Source organism: Artibeus jamaicensis, unplaced genomic scaffold (assembly GCF_021234435.1).
Source record: "Artibeus jamaicensis isolate MK-2021 breed Jamaican fruit bat unplaced genomic scaffold, CSHL_Jam_final contig_465, whole genome shotgun sequence".
NCBI lineage: Eukaryota > Metazoa > Chordata > Mammalia > Chiroptera > Phyllostomidae > Artibeus > Artibeus jamaicensis.
Genome location: NW_026521843.1, coordinates 35,219,712 through 35,241,695, shown reverse-complemented (window position 1 = coordinate 35,241,695; position 21,984 = coordinate 35,219,712). Strand labels below are relative to the sequence as shown.

The following is a 21,984-nucleotide window of genomic DNA, read 5'->3' as shown; positions in this document are numbered from 1 at the left end:
AAATATTTGCAGACATTTTTCAAAATGCAGAAAGCACACCACAGAAAGGTTCTTTCTGTAACACAAGAAACAAGCTTTTGATATCAAGGCAGCCTTTAAATGCTATGTCTTGGAGAATTCAGGAAGAACCACCATGGAGGGGGGTAAGAAGATTATGATTTCTGCAATTTCCAAAATAGTTACACCTTTGAGAAAAGGCAGTTGGGAAAGCTCAACTACCTAAGAAGGGTAACACACCAAGTTATTGTTCAAGGCATCTGAATTCAAACAGACTTTAGGGGAAACCAGATGCTCATTGGGATGGTAAATTTCGTTAGAGGAAAACAGTCAAGTTCTAGCCTGAGGGGCAGGATAATAAAAAGGCAAAAAGGAAAACTCACTGAGTGGAGCAAGTCTCAAGGGCGGAAGGAAGAACGGACTCAAGTGGGTTTAGTGGAAGACCGGAAAAGCAACACTAAGTCCTAGTTTGGCTGTGGCTGGACTCCCCAGCTGTAAAATCCCATTTCTGCATTTGTTTAAAATAAAGTTAACATAAGATCTATAATAAAACACGCTCATTCCCTCTGTCCCTGCTCTGAGCCAGGCATTTTTTAATGACACTTATTTTCAGAGGACCCCAGAGGGTTCCCCACGGAAACTCTAGAGATTCGTTCAGTGGACAGGCAGCCTGGGACAAGAGATGAAAGTGTGTCTGGCACTGCAGTAAACAAGTGGGGTGAAGCTGGGTACGCTGCCCCCCAAGGAGGGGCCCGAGCACCCACAACCAGGAGCACAGAGTGTGCACAGATGTTGGTTCTGCACATTCCACGCTACATGTTTATCCTCTTTTACCATTTCCTGAACAAACTACTTCCATGAACATGTCCCGATCTTCATTTTTGGTAGCTGAACAATATTCTACAGCATGGATATACCACAATTCATTAAACAAGTCCCTCTATCAGGCACAGGGTTGTCTGCTATTCTCAGTATTTTCTTCAATGTGGTCATACCACTATAACCTTGACCATTATTTTCTTAGGATGAATTTCTAGAATAGAAACCCACTGTTCTGCAGAAATGGACCCTCCTACCGCACTGTAAGGGAGAGCCTCTTTTCCCTGCACCCGGATCGACACCAAGCATTACGGTTAAAATGACCGTAGATCTCTAAAGTGATAACTCTGTTACTTTTTAAAAAAGATTTTATTTATTTTAATTTTATACAGAAGGGAATGGAGGGAGAAAGACAGGGAGAGAAACATCAATGTATGGTTGCCTCTCGTGCATCCCCTACTGGGGACCTGGACAGTAACCCAGACATGTGCCCTAATTGGGAATCAAACTGGCAATCCTTTGGTTCACAGGCCAGCACTCAAACCACTGAGCTATGCCAGCCAGGGCTATAGCTCTGTTACTTTAATCTGCACAACTTGGCTTATTAGAGATGTGATATTGAATATGTTTGAATAATCTAAATTGATCACTTATTTGCTTAAGTTCCTAACTTCTCTGTGCTTCAGTTTATTTACCTACAAAACGTGGAATGATTAAATCTGTATCTCACAGAGTTGTTTTGAAAATTAAATGAGTTAATATGTATAAAATGCTTAAAACAATACATAGAATATTCAAAGACATTTTTGCACTTTTTAACTGATCTCTATTGTTTATTCTTTTTAACTTCTTAATACTTATTTCTGATAAGCAAGAACTCTTCCTCTGAAACAACAGTGTTCACATTGGTGGCTACTTTTTGTGAACAGCACAGATGAAATAATTATCCCTGGGTAACAAAGAACCACTGTACACACGCATGTGTAATTCTAGAAGTGGGGAACCCTCCCTTCTGTTTAGTTATAACATCCAGATATTGCTAGTTATAATATCGAGTAGACAATTTCTGTAATGTCGACAAAAATGTTTGAATAAACTGTACATTCCACTGATTTACCCTTTTATTAATAAAATTCTGGCTTTCCCAGAACTTAGAAAAAATTACAGCAAACTATTGTACCAAAATCCCAAAAAGGGAGCTTTGGTTGAATACGTCGTGACATATACAATACATGGACCCTCATATTTTTATGTGTAAAACATGGTAAGATGCTCAGATGAAATGGCAGGTAACAAAATATACACATTATGGTTCTATTTTTGTTTGAAAACATACATTTATCTGAAATAAATATATACCAAAGTGTTCAAAGTAGTTAGCCTTGGGTGGTGGCATTAAAGGCTATTTAAATTTTTTTACTTTTCTTAAGAAACTGTATTTTCCTTTGTTTCTACATAGAGCACTTTATTTCTGAAATGAGAAATTTTAAGTATTTGTACAGGTGGGAGTCCAGCGCGGTATGCAGTTTCTTGGACAGAGCAGAGCTGTCTGGCACGACAGGTCCCCCTCGGTAACAAGGTTCTCCAGCGTGAACACTGGATGGAGTGGGAGAGCATCTCAAAAGGACTCCTTGAGCTCGGAACCCAGGATTCCTGCCTCCTCATCCTCCCCTGGTATGGACAAGGGTCCTGAGCTGATTGTCTCTCCCCTGCTTACCAGGCAGCAAGGATGCTCCAGGGCTTTCAAAATGAAGCTTAAACTATCTGAAAACACACAAGGCCCCAGCCTCCGCCCTTCTCATTCCCTGCCAGGAACCCACACACGCCCTCATTCCAGGTTGCTCAAGCCCCTTGCAGCTAGCTCCCAGATTCTGCTCACCCACGAACATACCCCTCATACTCACAGCTCAAGTTCACCTCCTGCACGAAGGAGGCCTTCACTGCACCACGTGCCTGTATTTGTCCAGCACAGCATTCTGCACACTGGACTACCACTGTTGGCCCATCCCTGCCCACGTTCCTGAGTATGACCTGACTGGATGGGACACAAGAGAGTGGCGGAGCCAGCAGACAGGTAGAAAGAGGACTTACTAGAGAACAGCTGATATATGATAATGAAGTGTACATATATAAATTACACAATTTGGTAAGTTTCAACTTATGTATATGCAGTGAAATCATCACCGCAATCAAGAAAACAGGCATACCCATCATCACTCCGAAGTTCCCTCGGCCCCTATACAGCCCGTCCCTCTGAGCCCAACACATTCCTATCCCCCACCCCAAACCACCACGGACCTGCTTTCTGTCACTACAGACTAGTTCATATCTTCTGTATAAATGAACTCATCTGTACAGACCCTTGTTCTGTCTGGTTCCTCCATTCAGCATAATTATTTGGAGATCCACCCATGTTGTTGCATATAGCAATAGAGCATTCTTTTCTTTTTTTCTAAGTATATTCCATTGCATGGCTGTAACACAGTTTATTTATCCATTCACCTGGAATGGCCACCTGAGCAACACCAGTTTGGAGCTACTACAAATAAAGCTGCTGTGAAGATGGATGTACAAGTTTTTGCGGGGACATGTGCTTTCCTTTCTCTTGGGTAAATGCCTAGGACTAGAACACTGGATCATATCATAATTTTTCAAGAAACTGCACCATGGGGCATTCTAACTCAACCACAAACAAAAACCAAAAAACAATGGGCAGACAAGTACCCAAATTCACCCGGGGAATATCCTCTTCAAAGAAAGATAATACATTCTTTTTACAAGGGATGAATCATTTTATAATGTGAATAATCACTCTCTGTAACTTTTAAAGTCCAATCTTCACATCTGAAGTTAACTACAAATGAGTCATGCCTATATTAATGACAGTTATATAAAAATCTGTGCTCTGTCCACTGTCCAACTGCCATACATTATGCCTTATTCTTTTCAAAATGTAGATGGCACTCTTTCTAACTGCTTCTTTCTCTTCAATTCTCTACAGTGGTATTGTGAGAAAGAACATAACATTGCGCTTGTATCAATCTTGAAGAAGGGCCTTTTCTTTGTATGTGTTCCAAGAAAAGACAGTAACCCGTTCATGTGACTTTGGAGAAGTTATATTAACTTTCTGTGTCTTTTTTTTTTTAAAGATCGTATTTATTTATTTTTAGACAGAGGGGAAGGGAGGGAGAAAGAGAGGGAGAGAAACATCAGTGTGTGGTTGCCTCTCACGCACCCTGTACTGGGGACCTGGCCCACAACCCAGGCATATGTCCTGACTGGGAACTGAACTGGCGACCCTTTGATTCTCAGGCCAGCACTCAACCACTGAGCCACACCAGCCAGAGCAACTTTCTGTGTCTTTCACAGGCATCCTACTGGCACCCAGAACTAAGATGTATGATTTAAAGAGCTTCCTGTGTAAGAAGCAGCACAGCAGTAAATGTAACATGAACTAAAAACAGAAAAGCAATTCTAGATGGAAATATTCTTTCTTGGAACTTAGTCTGGGATCCTCTCCCCCACCTTTAAACTATTTAATTCCAAGCACATAGAAGCATATCATTTATAAACATACAAGAAAGAGCGAGAAGAAATGATAAAAAAAACTGAGAACATTGAGGAATGCTCATTGGTTCTAACTAAACTTCAAAGGTAAGATTTTCTGGTAATACTATATTCAACATTCTGTAGACACATTGAACTGTGTAATTTTCTAAACAATTTTAAAAGAATCTGAGTTTAAAAGCATCATAGAACTAAACAGAGTGACAGCTTTTATTACTTCTATTAACTTTTCTGCTCTAGTTTATACAAGCCAATTAATCTCATTCTTATTCCACATTAAAGAAAGGAAATCCACCCACCAGTCAATTACATCTCTATTGTTGGCTGGGAGCATTTGCTCAAGACATAAGACACATGTCCATGTGTCCTCAGCATGAAGACTACTGTGATTTACGTAAACGTTCCAGAAGCCAATCTTTAAAGTAGCAAAAACCAAATCCTGTAACAAATGCTACCAGTTTGCTTAAGTTCAAAGGCATCTGCCACAGGAGTAGGTTGGTCAAAACAAGGGTGGTCAGACACCCGCAAGAAGGTCATGGTCATGCACAGCCTTAGAAATGGGTGTTAAACAATTAACTCTTTAGCTCCAGCTACTCCCCTCTTAGGAATCTACAGGAAAAAGTGAGTTTAGGTGAGAATTTGAATGCAATGATGCTCATCACTGTGTTTTTTTTATAGTAACAAAAACCCCCCTAAAGACAACCTAAAGGTCTAGTAATAGTGGACTGTATGGGTACTTTACCCAGCTGTGAAAAACATTTAAAAAAAAAACACTTAAAAAAATGGATACAAATCATTATGTGACAAAGTGAACACAATTATATAAAAAGAAGGGTGTGAGAATGTGAGCAAATGTGAATAAAAAAGGCCAAGAAGAAATATACTGAAGTGTTAACAAGGGTTATCTCTGAACTCATAGGAAAATCAAATAATGTATTACTTTCATAATTAGAAATTATTCTTTGAAATTAAAATGATCCTCAAAACAAATACTGTATAGTTTTGTTTTGTTTTTTAAGCTCTTAAAGTACTACACTATTCCTCTGCAGACATCCAAAGAACTATGTTCACCAATAAAGATGAATGTTTGTTTCTTTAAGGGTCTATAGGCAAAGCCTAATAGAAAAATCTGGGTTTAGAAGAGAAAGAAATAAGAATTAAGTTACTTAAAAATGACTCTTCAACCCACAGAAGTTTCATGAGGATTAATTTAAATGGTGCATGGCTACAAGACACTTAAAAGATAGTCAAAATTTTACATTGCATACAACTGTTCAGGAACCTTACTCTAAAAATAATTCTTACATAATATGACCAACAATCGCCAATCAATTCTTCATCAAGAGTACTAACCACAACAGTTTAAATCATAATGTCTAGTTTTGATAATAAAAATTTTTCTACAAAATTATAGAATAATTGAAAAATAACATATTTGAAAATTATAAAGTCCTATTAATGATGTGGGCAATCTTTAAAACCACTGAATGTGGATTTGGAGACAGATCATGATGCCTTGGGAATTGGGTTTTTCCTGTCAGGTTTATTAACAGTTTCTCAAAAAGAAAAATTAGCAACTATCATCTAGACCTAAATGAAGTCCACCAGAGTTTGTTGACTGAATTATTGCCCACTCCGCCATTGTGCCTTCAGGAAATTCATTCTCTTCCAAAGTGGAGCTCTAGAGAGCTTTGAAAAAAGCACAAACTTGTCTAAACTCTCTCAACACCCTCCCCTTTCATCTTTTGGGTAGAACCTCCTCTCAGGCCCTGGGAGACCTTTCACCTCCCCTCAGCTCCCTTCACACTCCACAACACGCCCCCCCCCCCCCGTTCCAGCCCTAACAGAACATCTCCCCCAAACACATGACTTTCCCCTCTCCCCATGACTTTGCACGTGCTGTTCCCTCAGCCTGAGACTCTCCCACACCCTCATCCTTCCAGCTAACAATGCTTATTCTTCAAAAGCCATGTCTCGGGCATTATCCTCCTCCTTCAGGGAACTGCCCCTGTCCCGCCTGGCACCTACAACACGCCAGTGCTGTGCCTGTGGTTCACACTAATCACGACAAGAACCTGTGTCTGGTTCCCCATTTCCTCCTCTGAACTCTGGCCCTGTGAGGGCAGGGCCGTGCCTGGCGCCGGCGCACAGCCCAGCCAGGGGCAGCAGTCCACTTGCAGACGCGACTCCGTGCCCTGTGCGCTGCTGAGACAGGCATCCAACTTAGTCCGCGTTACCCGATACTGAGAAAGTTCAGACGTAGTAGACTAATCAGAGCATCCAGTTATTTTAAAGTACTTATTCCCAATCAGAAATTTCTGGAGAAACTGCCTTTTCTGAGAACCCTCTCATCACCATTTCAGTGGTTGCAAGACTGTTCAAATGCCCTGTTTTCTCTTTTTTGTCACCCTATCTGAATTAAAGCACTACTAGACTCCTTAAATACTTTCTGAATTAAAAGATCTGTTTATACACTATCCAAAAAGTTGTTTTCTATCCTCTGCAGCATCCACTGCCCCCCAAAATTACACAGATTCTTGGGGTGGCTCAGTGGAGATGAGCATGAATGATTAATCTTAGGTGCTCTCCTACTCTCAGGCAAAACAATGTAGGCTCAAAGAACAGACCGCAGGTCCTCTATCCCTGATCCAGAAAAATCCGAATGAGAAAAACCACAGTGAAAAGACCATTTCAAAAAGTGAAGAACACTTTCTATAAATAATCCACATACTCAGTAATATTATGCAAAACATTCTGTATGCATGCTCCATGTGAAAGCGCTTAATCACTTGAAACCATTTCAGCTCTCAAGTCAGAATTATGATTTAAAAAAACCCCAGCAACTTACATCTGTATATTGCCATGCGTTTTTCAAAGCACTTTCAATGACTTTGTTTTGAGCCCATTTTTAGCACTTGTTTCTCAATGCTAAATCCAAGTATCACAAGTTCTTTTTCTTAATTTTCTATCCCCAGTAAACTGGATCATTATTTTAGCATGTGATGCTAAACATGTAAGAAAGCAACAAATGATGTAATGACACAGAAGTCACAATCCTCTTCAATTTTAGCCAAAGGAATTACTGTGTACAAGGGTGTTTGTTTAGTGATTAGTCTTTTTACAAAATGGCCCTTTGTAAAACTAATAACTTCATTAAAGTCAAAAATAGAGAAATAATTCACAAAAAAAGTATAAAAAACTATTTTTCCCCTATACAAAACATACCATCTGGAGTTCCTCTGCAGCCAAAAATATATCAAGAAATAGAACTTTTTTTTTTTAAATGGTGAGGGGAGGGAGGAAGCTGGAAGTCACAAAGGAGCCCCCAGGACGTGAGGCTGCAAAGCTGAAATCTGAGGGAAAGGGTCCGAGGGCTCACCCTCAAGGTTCACGCCCACTTGTGCGACCATGCGGCACCTGTGATGGGCGGCCTTTTATAAGGAAGCAAGAAATAGCACTCTGGGGATAAAAAGAGAGAATTCAACATACTGCCAAAAATAAAAAATCAAGTGAAAAGAAGTAAATTTCAGAAAGACTACAGTATGAGTCAGACATCACAACCGTCTAAGGTAAAACCAGAGTCACAAATTCTCCAGGGTGAAAGGGACCTCAGAAAGGTTCATGGTCTAATCCCCCCTCAGGCTACCTTTTAACTGCAAGGAAATCCGTTTGCTTCCCTAGTCCTCAGTTTCCTCATCTGAAAACTGAGGCAAGTCAACAAGTCCAGTGGTTTTTAAACTTGGCTGCTCACCAGAATCACCTAAGAATTTTCAATATAGATTCCTGCGCTCGGGGCCTGGAAATTTTATTCAGTAGGGATGTGATATGACCGGAACCTGTAATTTTTTAAAAGCCCCCCAAGTGGTCTGATGTACATGTCTGGAAACCACCAAGCAAGATGAGTGCTAAGGTACCACCTCACGCTTTTGTTTTAACTGCAATTTAAGTCTCTGTGAAGAACCAAGATCTATTTATTTCCAGAAGATTTCTCTGTGTACTATATTAAGAACTGAAAGGTTACACAGTACTTGAGAATGCAACTTTTCAAGGGTTTAGAGGTAAGTGTACTATTTGGCATTTAAAATGCAATTCTAAAAAGACCTCCAAAATCCATAAGCAATAGAGGGCCACCCTCAAGAGTTACCAGGATGACTTTCTACACAACGAGATATGAATTAATCAATGCTTGCTTTCCTATTATTCTTCCTAGCATTTCTTTTTGATCTTTCCAATCTTCTGTTATCCTATTTTTAAAAGAAGTTAGCACTTCCTATCCAGCTCTCTGAGCTTGAGGAAAGAGAATACATATCAGGCAAAATGAAAGTGCTACACAATAAAAAACCATAAAATATTTAACAAAATACATAAAAATTACTGACAATGGGAAAGGAAGGAAGCATGCCTCTTCCCCGGCAGTCAAAACTGGGGGTGGGGGGTAAAGGGGACTAAATGGTAATGAGAAAAGTTACAGTAAAAAAAAATTTTTTTAATTAAAAACAAAAACAAAATAAAAGCAGAGTGGAAGTAATTGGGGAGAGGTCCTGGTCACTCATTCCTCAGGGGGAGGCAGGCAGTGCTAGTGGGTATCGCTGGTCAGTACAGGTATTTAGATACAGCCCATCAAAAACACTTACCTGACCAGTGTAACGAAGCCAGGAAATGACCAACAGGCACTCAGACTTCACCCGCGATTAACAGCGGACCATGACAAAATACGAAACACTCAAGTGACTCTCACCCCTGGACCACTTGTGTCCTTTCGGTTCACGCATCCTCAGAGTTCTTCCGTCCGCTGCTGGGGCGCAGCAACACCTGGCCTTGCCTTTTGGTGAGCTCCGGGAAAAGCAACAGAAACCTGTCCCCGGGCAGATGCTCGGGACGAGTGCCATGAAAGAGAGGAGGCTCAGCGTGGAGCCTGGAGGGTCCAGCCTGGACTGCCCTTCGTGACAGGCTGAGAGCCGAGGACCCGCCTGAGCAAAGCACTTCAGTGAACTTCATTTGCCCCTTTCTCTTTTCCATGACCCTACCCTACTTGGATTCGTATGAGACATGAGGACAAAAATGACTTAGTTTGATCCCATTCTCTCAACTCCTCCCTGCCCAACCCCTCAAGCACATGGGGGCCCACGTGGAACTTTGTTTCACTGGAAATATGTGCTCGCACCCAACCTTCGCTCCCACACACCAGAAATGAGCCGGGAGGGGTGAAAATAACTGGGGCGAGTGTTTCTTCAACAGAAGAGATAAAATCCCCTTCACCTGGTTTCGCCCCAAGTATCCACGCTTCAGTCAGTTCCTTAAAGGGCATTCCTCAGCTCTGTGGGAATAAAGCTCACTTCTCTCCTCCCTGGCCCTGGACTCCTCAGGGTTCACGCCGTCCTGCCCTGCGTCCTCACCGCACCCCTGCGGGCCGGCCTGCTCTAAACGGGGCCTTTCACCACGGCGACACATAATCCACTGCGCCAACTGTGCAGGGCTTCCGGTGCCAAAAGACCATTGAGAAAAAGGCTGCTAAAAACACACGCAGTAACTCAGTACTGGCAGGTCCTGCTGGATTAGCCCCATTCCAAACCTGCCCTTCCTGTGTCAGACTTCTCAGATGTCCACTGCTCCTGCCCTGTTGTGTTAACATCCCACAGAACAGCCTAAACCTAGGCTGTCCAACAGAACTTTCTGCCATGCTGGAAACGGTCTATACCTGCACCGCCCAGGACAGCAGCCGTGAACCTTATGTAGCAGCTGAGCATTTGCAATGTGGTTAGTGTTGACTGAGGAACTGAATTTTTAGTTTTAGTTAACTTTAGCTTATTCGAATGTAAGTAGCTGCACGGGGCTCATGGCTGCCCTACCAGACAGCAGAGGCCATAATTCTGAGAGCAGAACAAAGAATAGCCTGCAAACTGGGCTATGCATTAGAATCACCCAGGGAGCTCTTAAAGTCCCAGTGCCCATTTAACACCCCCAGATAATTAGATCAAATTTTCTGGTGGGGGGGGCAGACGTCTGCACTTTCAAAAGCTCCTTGGGGATGCCAATATGCTGCCAAGATGGAGAATCACTGATCTAATTTATGTAAAAAAAGTACCATTAACAGCCAATTCTCATCCAGCCAGACACACACGAAGACATGTAAACAATTAGGCCAAATATTCCACCCATCAGGCACATCAACCCTATGACAACCCTCTTCAGGAGCAAAACGACGTCCAGAGAGAATGAGCCACTGAAGGAAGCAAGGAGGAGAACAGGAGACAGTTCAGAAATGAACATAAAAGAAGGAGGGAAAAAGTTTGCCAAAGCAACTTTCAGCATCCAAAGCCTGGCTAGCATGAATGTTCATATACAACGAATTTATGTTCTGGGAAGCCACCAGTTAACAAATGACACCTCCAAATGTGGAACTCGGAACAAAGAGCTCTAATTGGATGCTTCCCCTTGTCTAATCCACCCACACACTAGGTGTATTTGATAGTAAGCTCTTAATCAGTGAACGTTTTTCTTCAAATGACAATCTGAAACCTGTGCCTTTTCACTGCACACACCAAACTTTTAAAATGGCAGCAGGTCCAAAGCCTGTACTGGCCCAAAACCCAAGTCTGGCTCGCTCCTCTCCAGTAAACACCACCTCAACCTTCACTTGCCGTGACTAATTTCACCAAGTGGATCATTAACCTGATGACGCTCTTTCTCTGAGACTTGACTTAACAGAGGCCTGGTACCCAGACTGTAAAGAATGCAAATAGACACTCGGGTTTCCACAGGCCCCAATCTTCCAGTCACCACTTCCCAGAGGCACGCAGTGCCCTTCAGGATGAACGCTGACAGAGTTCCAAGGCTGATGCAAAAAAACTCACCAGTGTTTTCCAGGCAGTACCACTGAAAGTCAAAAACAGGAAGAAGAGATTTTAATGGAGGGAGTTATTTGAAGGTCACTCTTAACGACAATAAAAGTCGTTCTCTCTACATTCACAAGCGAAATACAAATGATCCAAAATTAAACTCCCTCACCCCAGATTATTACTAAAGTAATTCAATCTCAAAACTGAGAACTCCCAAGACTTCAATACATGACCTTAGCCAATGGACTCCCCTCCAAGGAGAAAGAAGTGGCTTAAATGCACCGGTACTCACAGCCAAGACGTTCTCACAGAGCACGTGTAACCCCTGTGGCTGTGGCAAACCAGACTAATTCCTCTTCACCTTGGCCTTAGTGGAGTCCCAGCAGAAGCTGCTCTGTACAACCTTCTCAAATGTCCGTTCCAATTAAGGGTAAAAAACATGGACTTTAACTTAGAGTTAACACAACACCTACAACAGGATCTGGACTCAACTTTTGTATCCACATCCGAACGTGGGTTACACTGAAGAGGGTGAAAAGTCTCTTCAGACTCCATAATGGATTATTAGTAAACACAGAAGGCTCAGTTAAAGCTGAGTTGCAGATAAACAACGAAGTTTTGGTATACGTGCGCTCCAAATACAGCACGAGATATAGTTTCACTAAAGATGTGCTGCTTATCTGAAAGTCAAATTTAACTGGGCGTTCTAGTTTCTCTGTTTTTCCTAATTGGGCAACCCTACAGACCGCTATGCTGGGAAAACCCAAACCTGAGAAAGTCAAGGAGGAGATCCAGTTTTGGCACTTCCCACTCATGCAACCATCTAACAGTTCCTGTAGCTGAAGGTCAACTGTAGTAACTGCAGTCTCCAGTGTGGGTACTAATTAGCTATCACCTGATAATCAAGTGCTCCAAAGCCCGTCCTTCTCTGGACCACAGATGCTATGTATGTAACTAAGTGCCAGATACATGTGTAGCTGACAAAGTAAAAGTCAATTTTACTTCCAGAGCCTTGACCTGAGGAAAGGGCTCAAATAAAGCAAGGAAGTGTGAGTAAGTGCCCTGAAAGGAAGAAGTCATGAGTAAATGTTATTATTCATTCAATAAAATTAAAAGCAAAATTTGCTATCGAGAAATCATATGACAACAGCAGAAAGTAAACGGAATATACGAGTGGCTATTATGTGAAGTAAGTGCCCTAAATAATAGGCTTTTTAGCAAAAGGTGAAAGATTTATACGATCTGAAGAGAAACCAGGGTATAATCGTTTCTTTTTTAAAGAGCTAATTCTATGGAAGTTATGTACCAAACAACATTCAAACCCTTCACATATCTTATTGCATTTTACCCTCATCCCCTAAGAAGTGAGTGCTATTATCATACCCATCTCTTAACATGAAAAAACTGAGACCAAGATTAGGTAGTTTGATAAGACTCAGGTAGCCACATTGCCTGCCTGGCCTCAGAGGGTCCCAGTTTATGCCTCCTGTCTTGGTACAGTTAGAGTATCCCCTTTCGCTCCCCATAAATTACCCAGTTTGGATGATAAATTACAGGTCAATTACCAAAGACCCACAGTGAGAAACTGGCAGAGGCAGGGGTCGATCCAGGTAGTATGGCTCCAGAAACAGAACCCAACCACCGAAAGATACGATTAACTCTTTTACTTTTATCCATCACACCCCAGATTTCCTACATGGTTACAAAACAAATCCCTATGGGGTGAGGGATGGGGGTAAATGAGAGTCATGTTTTTCAAAACTGTCCTTTGTCCCCTTGGAAATCATTGATAATACACGGCGCACATCGTATGTGAGTAGAGAGACTTCCTCAGTCAGCCTATATCCACATCCCTGGGTCTGAAAATTTTTAAACGTATTCAACTTATCAAAGTAATATTTAACCAGATCCTTTTCTATTTTGGAATGACCTTCACCTTCCTTTCAGCCTGGCTGGGGCAGCCAGGGCACAGTTGTTTGCTATTTTTATGAAGACAAAGGTGGACATGCAGTATGTACGGATTTCTAAGTTCCATGCTTCTTTCCCTATTAGAAAAAATTCTATTTCTTCTTCCTTAATCTTTGGTAAAACATGATCTATTTTCCCAATACATGTTAATGCTAGTTTGACAGCATGAAAACAGCGAAAAAGAGCACTGACTTGTAGGCTCACTTCACATACAATGTTGAAAAGCATCACAAGTGGTCCAAATAAGCAGAGGTTAAGATGCCTTTCAAGCTTCAGCACTTTGAAAACAGTCAGTCACAATGAGACTGACTGTTCTTATATATCGGCCAAGGGCTCAGACGTATAATTCTGCATATCCTCTATAATCTTTCTGACTGTGAGCTGCAGCCCACAATGTGAAAACTGTGCTCTATCATAAACCTTCCCAAAGGCTGGCTCCCTCACTGGTCTAGCAAGGTGGTCCATGAGGGGACCGCACTACAAGACCCTGAAGGGGAGGAAATAAACAATCCTCTCTCGAAAGCAGACTTACACCAAGGCTACCATTGCTCACACCCAACACAAGTGTTGACATCAGGCACCTGGGAGGACTGCTATAGGCAACGGTCACGTGACCAGCCTTGGGAGCAGCTCTGTGGTGAACTGTGATGGTTCTCATGTTTGCACAATGGAACTCCTTAATATGTTAAGTCTGACTCCTGTTCACCCTAGGCCACTAGGGGAAAACAACAAAACATACTTTTTTTGTGTTTGTTTTTGTGGTGGGTCATGAATGCTTTTTCTATGCTGATATTAAAGCTACAAATAGGACAAGACTGGAAACCATGGTCTAGAGAAGGGTTTTCTTGCCTCCTATCCTTACCAGGCACCCTCATGAGGCAGTTTACTATCGCTCTGGTCCTTGTTCCAAGGACATTGGGGAAGGGGAGGAATGGGCATTGCTGAGTTAACTGATAGATTTAACAGTCACAAAACAGCAACTGCCCTTCTCACCTTTTTTCACTCACAAAAAAAAACAGAAAATGAAAATGAATTCAGAGCTTGGATTTCATAGAAAGTGAATTCATCACTGGAAAAAATGGCATGAATTCAGGTCTGGGGAGTTCCATTACAAAGTTTTACTCATTCACAGTTATGAAACAGGAGATCCTTCTCACCTCAAGCTTTACCACATCAAGTTTAAAGCCACATTTAAATGAAAACTTCCATACCGAGATTTGATACATATGCAGGCATCCAATCCCTGGCAACAAATACCATGTTTAAATCCAAAACCTGCTGGTAGAAAAATAAGTTCTATATTTCTAGGACTATAAGACGCACCTAGGTTTTAGAGGAAAACAGAAAAAAAATTTAAAGCAAAAAATGTGGTATAGTATTTAATAACCTGTGACCCGGCTCCACCCGCCAGCCACAGCGAGCCAGGTACGCTACATTTGGACTATAAGATGCACCCCCATTTTCCTCCCAAATTTTGGGGGGAAAGTATGTCTTATGTCTGAAAAATATGGTGATACCTCTTGATGAAAGTTGTCTCCCTGATTTTTTTAAATTTAATTTTTTAAAGATTTTATTTATTTATTTACTTATAGAGGAGAAAGGAGGGAGGGGGAAGGAGACATCAATGTGTGGTTGCCTTTCGTGCACCCACTGCTGGGGACCTGGCCCTCAACCCAGGCAGGTGCCCTGACTGGGATCGAACCAGAGATCATTTGGTTTGCAGGCCAGCACTCAATCCACTGAGCTACACCAGCCAGGGCATCCCTGATCCTTATCACAGTCTTCATTTCAGTAGTGTAAAAACTTCCAGAAAATTTGTTATGGAAAGTCTGGGAGAATCAACAAAAAATGCCAAAGTCAATAAAAAGTTGTATGTGTTTGGGCCATCTGTTCAAACTAATCCTTTTACAACCACTAAGTTTAATGTTTTACAACCACTAAGATGTGTGGTCAGGGTTTGCTTACCTTATTCTTTTCAACAGCAATTTTAGGACACAAAAGCAACTACATGAAGAAAAATATCATGGACTCAACACTAGCATGTAATTAATAATGACTAAATTAAAAATATATATTGCCTACAATTTGATTCATAATAGTAGCACTCAAACTCTTCAAATAGTCAACTCCTCAAACAAACAATAAAAAGTTTCTTTCTAAAGTATGAAATAATTAAAACGCAATGCTAATATTCTTCCTTTGTACAAGAACAGACTAGACTAGTACATCCCAAAGCATAGGCATAGTCTATGAAAACTCCAGGTCTAGGAGAGGCTATGGAAAAAAAAAAAAAAGGAATCCCAAGATCAGATAAGTGTGAGAAATACCATATATCACTCTCTCTCCTAGAATGCCTATTAAGCTTACAAAGGCTCTGAGAAGCCCTTTAGTAAAGAAAAAGAAAAGCATTGAGACAAAAACAAAAATCACAAAAAACATCACTCTCCCCCAAAAATTACCATTTGGATTATTTCCTTCTTATATTTTTCTCTGTATGTTTTTCTACGCAATTGAGATCATACCATTTACATAATCTTGTACTCTCCTTTTTTCCCTTAAATTAAAAACTTTCCTGTTATTAGAAATTTTCAATAATATTTTATCAAGATAGTAATGACGAGTTTCACCAGGCATTGATCACCTTACTCATGTTAACTTATGTAATCCTCACAGTATCCCTCTACAGTCTATATCATGACTGCCCCCGTCTTACAGATGAGGAGACTGAGGCAGTGAAGGGTTAATGCACTGTTACATAGTGTTACAAAGTGAGGTTACAAAGTGAGTCCCTGGGTCTGTATCTGTACTGCCTCTATAATATGCCTCCCTCTGACTTGCCAATGATGGACATCTGGGTCATTACCAATTTTTTTCTATTATAATAATGTTATACTAGACATCTTCACAAGCATCTGAGGCACTGTTTCAGCCAATAAGCCTATGCAGATAGCAAAGCTCTTACCATCCTGAGAAGTCCAATGTATTTCTGGCCAGCTGACAACAGCTGCACAAACATCGAAGACAGCTAGTATTTCATCAGCCAACTCGTTACTCCACCTACCCCTGGCATGAACTTCCACGTGGTCCTCACCTGTCCAGTCTGCTGCCCTCTGCAGCAGATTTCTGTCACGTCTCCATTTGCCTTCACACTTCACAAAGAGCCCATTATGATAACTCTGGGTCTCTTCCATGCATCTCCCAACACACAGAAGCAAATTCTGTTAGTTTTTATATCTGGTACATTTTAAATGCTAAAGCCTGTTCCTAGTCTCATGAGTTTGTGCGAATACAGGCATATACAGAGAGACAGCATCCAGTATGCATGTGTAAAGTTAAAATGAATGATTTTTCTAATGCTGACAACAATCAAGAAAAAGGATATTCAAATATTTCACTGTCTGCCTATCTCACAGTGTATGATGGAATGTTCTTGCAAAATTAAATGAATGCATACTCTAAATTAATGAACAGTCTGAAGTGAAAGTTATCTAAAAGCAAGCTCATACAAGCATATAAGGTAACAGTATGTGAAAGCAAAAGGTAACCAGTAGCCCTGGCTGGTGTAGCTCAGTGGACTGAGTGTGGGCCTGAGAACTAAGGGATCGCAGTTCCATTACCAGTCATGGCACACGCCTGGGTTGCATGCCGATTCCCAGCAGGGGGCGCATGAGAGGGAACCATACATTGATATTTCTCTCCTCTCCTTCACTTCCCCTCTAAAGATAAATGAATAAAATCTTAAAAAAAAAAAAAAAGGTAACCAATAGTTCTGGCCCATAGTTCACATCTTTTGAACTGGATTTAACATTCTGGCTATCCAAGAGTGTGTCTAAAAAACAGGGAATGTCTACAAGAAGAGGCAAAAACATAATTTTATTTTATTTTTTTTAAAAGAGTTTATTTATCTGTAGAGGGGAAGGGAAGGAGAGAGGGAGAGAAACATCAATGTATGGTTGCCTTTGTGCATCCCCTGCTGGGAAATGGCCTGCAGGGAACTGGCCTGCAACCCGGTATGTGCCCTGACTGAGAATCGAACCGCAATTGTCTGGTTTGCAGGCCCGTGGTCAATACACTGGGCTACACCAGCCAGGGAAAAACATAATTTTAAAAATCTAAAAATCTTAGGCTCAATAAAGGTATTTTCCAACACATCAACAATAGTACAGAGAACTATCCACCATCTAATAAAAAAAAGTTCAATACATCTAAAAAAGCTAAGTATCTGCATGTTTTCCACAAAATATTTTCTCATGTTTTAAAACACACAATGTTTTTTACATATTACAAAACATGCCTAAAAAAATAACCTCAACTCTACCGACCAAAAGTCTAATAATTATAAACTATAAATCTCTGAATAAGGCACCTAACACATAGCCAGAAATAACATTTCTATTCAAGGGGACACCCTCTGAAGTATATTTAAGATACCAAAAATGAGAAAGCAAAATTCAGAATTACAAATCTGAAGATATAAATAAGAGAAGCAAACCCATTTGCAGGGTACTCTAAAAAGCTATAAAGTTAAAGTCTAAATTTCTAATGGACTTTGTTGTAGGATAATTAAGATATCTGGTCATATCATCTTCTAAGAAATTATTAATAGGAACTTGGTTTGCACTTTAAGCCCCTCAAGATGAAGTTTACTCACAGTTTTCATATTACATCTAAGATCTAAACCCTCTCTGTTCTTATTCCCACTCACTAATCCAAATATTGCATTTTTTAACATCTCATCTCCATGCACCCAAAGCAACAGGTTGTTTGGATTACCCCCACCAGCAGCCCCCACTTCCACCTCCCTTGCTCCCTGCACCCCCACATATCGCCATTAGGCTCCAACCCTCCGTAAGACTGCACCCCCCACTTTGTCTTTACCATCCTGGTTTAAAAATTCAGCCTACCTATTTTTTTAAATTGAGACCAGTTAGAAAATAAATCAATTACAAACAAGAATCAAAGTACTACAAACTGCCAATGAACTAAATACGAAGTCAGAAAGTGCCTTTTCCTCTGCTTCTACCATGTATTCATGTTCAAACACCAGTAATTCATATCTGAAAGGGCATCAAAGATATAAAAATATAGGGCTTTTTAAAGGCCTTTAGGATCCAACTTTTACCCAAACCACAAAACTACATATTCTGTGGGTGGAGCAGGTGGGGCCAGAGAACCTGAACGAGAAGCTTGGGGATGACGCATTCCTAACCAGTCCCCGTGAAACCATGCAAGATAAGAAGTTGCAAAGAAGTATCTCCCTACATACGGTCAATAAGGTTTTTTAAGACCATCGGAACAAAAAGATAAACAAATTAAAACAAATCTTGCTAACCTGAGGAGGAAAGCAATGAATATGTCTCAGTAATACATTTAGAGGAGCAATTCTGCCTACGTGAAATGACAAGTTCAAGCTATTTTGTTAAACTATAGCTATTTTCAGGCAGGCCAAAGCTGCATTAGAGCTCGTCATGCAGCTTGCTCCCAATCTCTTGGCAGTTCTCCAACACATTCCAACTTCTTTTGCACAGCCTTGCTGGAATCACATCCCACTTATCTCTAAGACAAGTTAAGATGTTGCCACATTACACAACCAGCCTGCCATTTATTCCCACCAGGTCACTTCTCATAATGTCTGGCTAAAAAAAATCAAACCGACATCTGTGTGGGTGCAGCTTAGTCCAAATGATCCACACTGGTCCCCCAACAAAGATCAGACCACTCACTGCTCCAACTGGGAGGGAAACCCGTGCCTCACTGCCCAAAGAAAGGCGCCGTACTCACCAACTCCGGAGGGGCAACTGACCTGGAGGGGAAAGCAAGATCAAACCTTACCTCAACTAGGGATGCCAAACCCTCATCACGCCCCCACTGCACGTACACTTTGAAGCAGATTATTCATCGGGGTGCATTTTAAAGGACAGCCTTAGTATTAAATAAATTCCACTACCTCCATGAAAAGAACAATTTAACACAGCAATAAATACATCTTCCTCAAAGCCAATGTTCTCTCTAATTGTTAATACGGGGCAAAAAAAATCCTCTTAAAAAACAAACTGGAACGGTTAACCACATGCTGCTACATTCCATTCTTGCTAAAAAAATATTTAATTAGCACATTCGATCCTCCTGCTCCGCACAGCTGCACAACATTCCGGTGACAGGCCAGCCATCCATGTACTCTCTACATTAAATACCTACTTTAAAAGTTGAGAAGACCGAGCAGTGCTCAAGTATGACCCACTAACGATGGAATTTAGTTCATGTGATTAAGTTTTTGTAATAAGGGTGGAGTCCAACGGAAATGCATATTATAATTAAAAACAAAATATTCATGCAAACATACACTAACAAAATAATTCTGCGGAGCCAGAAATATACATATCTGTGTATATATATATATATATATATACACACACACACACACACACAAATGTATATTTCAACTGACGGACAAGAATCATCTTCCTTGGGAACAAGGCAGTAAGTCAGTCTTCTAATTTAATTTTCAATTTAATTATGAATCAAATTTATGAATCAAACACGATTTTTAGAACTAGGGTGAAAGAGATGGTATTAATGTCAGGACCACATACTTCAAAAGCAAAATAAACCTTTCAAAGTGGCAAATAGTCCTTATTATCAGGGAAACTCAGAAATTCCTTTGGCAGTGGGTGTTAATTTAAAAACAAGCAAAGAGAAAAACAAAACAACCTACCTTTAAAGCAAAGAATAAAACAGGAGGTGTGCGCTGGTTTCTTTCCTGCTCAGATGGCCCACCAAGGCCTTTGCTCCAGGGCAGTGGCGCCCCCGACTCCGCCCCAGAAGATAAGCTGGGTATTTAAGGACAGCTGGCAGCAACAGAGTTGTCAGCCTCACTGTGAGAAGGACCAGGCCCCCTCTCAGAGAAATCACCCGACTGATACCTCTGACCGCCACCCACCTCCTAAAATAGTGACAGGTGTGCTCCTGCGGTCAGAGGTCCGAATAAGGCCACATTCCAGCCACTGCTCTCTCCTAACCTGGGTACTGTCTCAGCTGGATGCCTTGTGGAGGGCTGGGCCCAACATCTGCAGCTGCCTGAAGGTCGAGTTGAGATCCCTATTCCAGGCTTCAAACAGCCCAGGCATATTAATATTAACCATCAAGCATTTCCCTTGATGGGTTCAGCTGCCCTCAAAGGGAATGATTCCCATCAGGTTGGAGTCTCTGAAAAACCCCTTGTTTGGAGAAAGGAAGCCTGTCTGCTAGTGTTAGCTGAGCTCCATCGCCCAACCCTGCTCCATCCAACACCCAGCCCAGCTCAGATTTTCCCTCTAAACTGGGAACGGAGCTGCCACTGGTCTTCACTGTTTAAGCAGGGAAGGTCATTTGCCACTTTTGTTCAGGGCCCACCACCCGAAACAAGACTTACAACAACCACAAACTACCTCAGGGAAATTGCTGGAAAGGCTTTCCTCCTCTTCAGCAAAAGGGTATTTCTCCACTCTTCCTCTCAGCACATGAACAAACCACCTTAACGCCATCCAAGGGAAGAAGCCAAATACTAGAATTAGGGCAACTAAGAAATGCCAGTGAGTCATCTCCATCCATGGAGGTCCCAGGGAGTAAGGAATTAGCATGCAGCCCTGGCTGGTGTAGCTCAGTGGATTGAGCACGGGCCTGCGAACCAAACAACTGCAGTTTGATTCCCAGTCAGGGCACATGCCTGGGTTGCAAGCCAGTTACCAGCAGGGGATGCATGAGAGGCAACCATACATTGATATTTCTCTCCCTCTCTCCTTCCCTTCCCCTCTAAAGATAAATAAAATATTTAAAAAACAGAATTAGCATGCAGAATCAAATATGTATATTGCTTTTTCTCCTTGAAACAGACCCTAACTGCAAAGATATAATTTTAACGACTTCAGCAAATACAAAGTTGAGCTCTGCTGTACACTTTCAACAGTTTTAACCAAACCCAGCCCAGTAAAATTTATTACACTTAAAACCAAGATTATAACATCCACATCCCTTCCATTTGCGACATGTTATAGGGGAGCTGTTTCAAAGACTCCAAAATCTGAAGACAAAAGTAAAATCAGATGCTGTCAGGAGCGTACAGAGATGTCTCTCAAGGGAATTAAGACAACTCTGATGGGAATTTCTTTCAAAACAAAACAGAAAGTACACATTATCTAATGAGAACTTAATTTTTGGTATTTTTCCACTGTAAAAGGTCTCCCCCCGAAAAAAAGACAATTATCTATAATAAGCAAATTTTGGATTCTTCAACGTTTTTCTTTAATACTGCCACCACTGCCCTGGCTGGTGTGGCTCAGTGGACTGTCAGCCAGCAAACCAAAAAATCGCTGGTTGGCTTCCCGGTCTAGGGCAACATGCTTAGGTTGCAGGCCAGGTCCCCAGTAGGGGGCGCACGCCAGGGGCAACCGCACGTTGATGTTTCTCTCCCTCTCCTTCTCCGTCCCTTCCATACTCTAAAGATAAATACAATCTTAAAAATATGTATTGCCACCACTAAAGACAGCTATTTATTCCATAGCTTTAAATATGACCAATAATAAGATTTTGATTTGCCACGCTACTTGTATAAACTGAGGAATGATAAACATTAAGTGATTCTTTAGACTGTCAAAACTTGACAACTTCAGCCTAAGATTTGAGAACTGACCCTCATTTGTTCGATGAACAAATATGTGAAGCGGGAAAAAGGTTTAAAGGATAAACACCAAGATGCTACCTGCAAGTTTATATGGTCACTGACTTTGCCTAGAGATTTTCATTGTCTTCTTTGTGC

The 21,984-nt window shown here is 41.3% G+C and overlaps 1 protein-coding gene across 3 annotated transcripts in view; it reads right to left on the bottom strand.

The window, feature by feature from the left end:
- The window catches only part of SPTBN1 (spectrin beta, non-erythrocytic 1), a 191,169-nt gene that overhangs the window by 159,419 nt on the left and 9,766 nt on the right, over positions 1-21,984 (bottom strand). The window contains exon 1 of one of the 3 annotated variants that reach the window (XM_053666936.1): positions 19,906-19,982. The exons of the other annotated variants lie outside the window; for them this stretch is intronic. The gene's annotated coding sequence lies outside the window, so the exon portion shown is untranslated. Of the gene's footprint in view, positions 1-19,905; positions 19,983-21,984 lie in introns of those variants that run through there. 3 annotated transcript variants of the gene reach the window in all.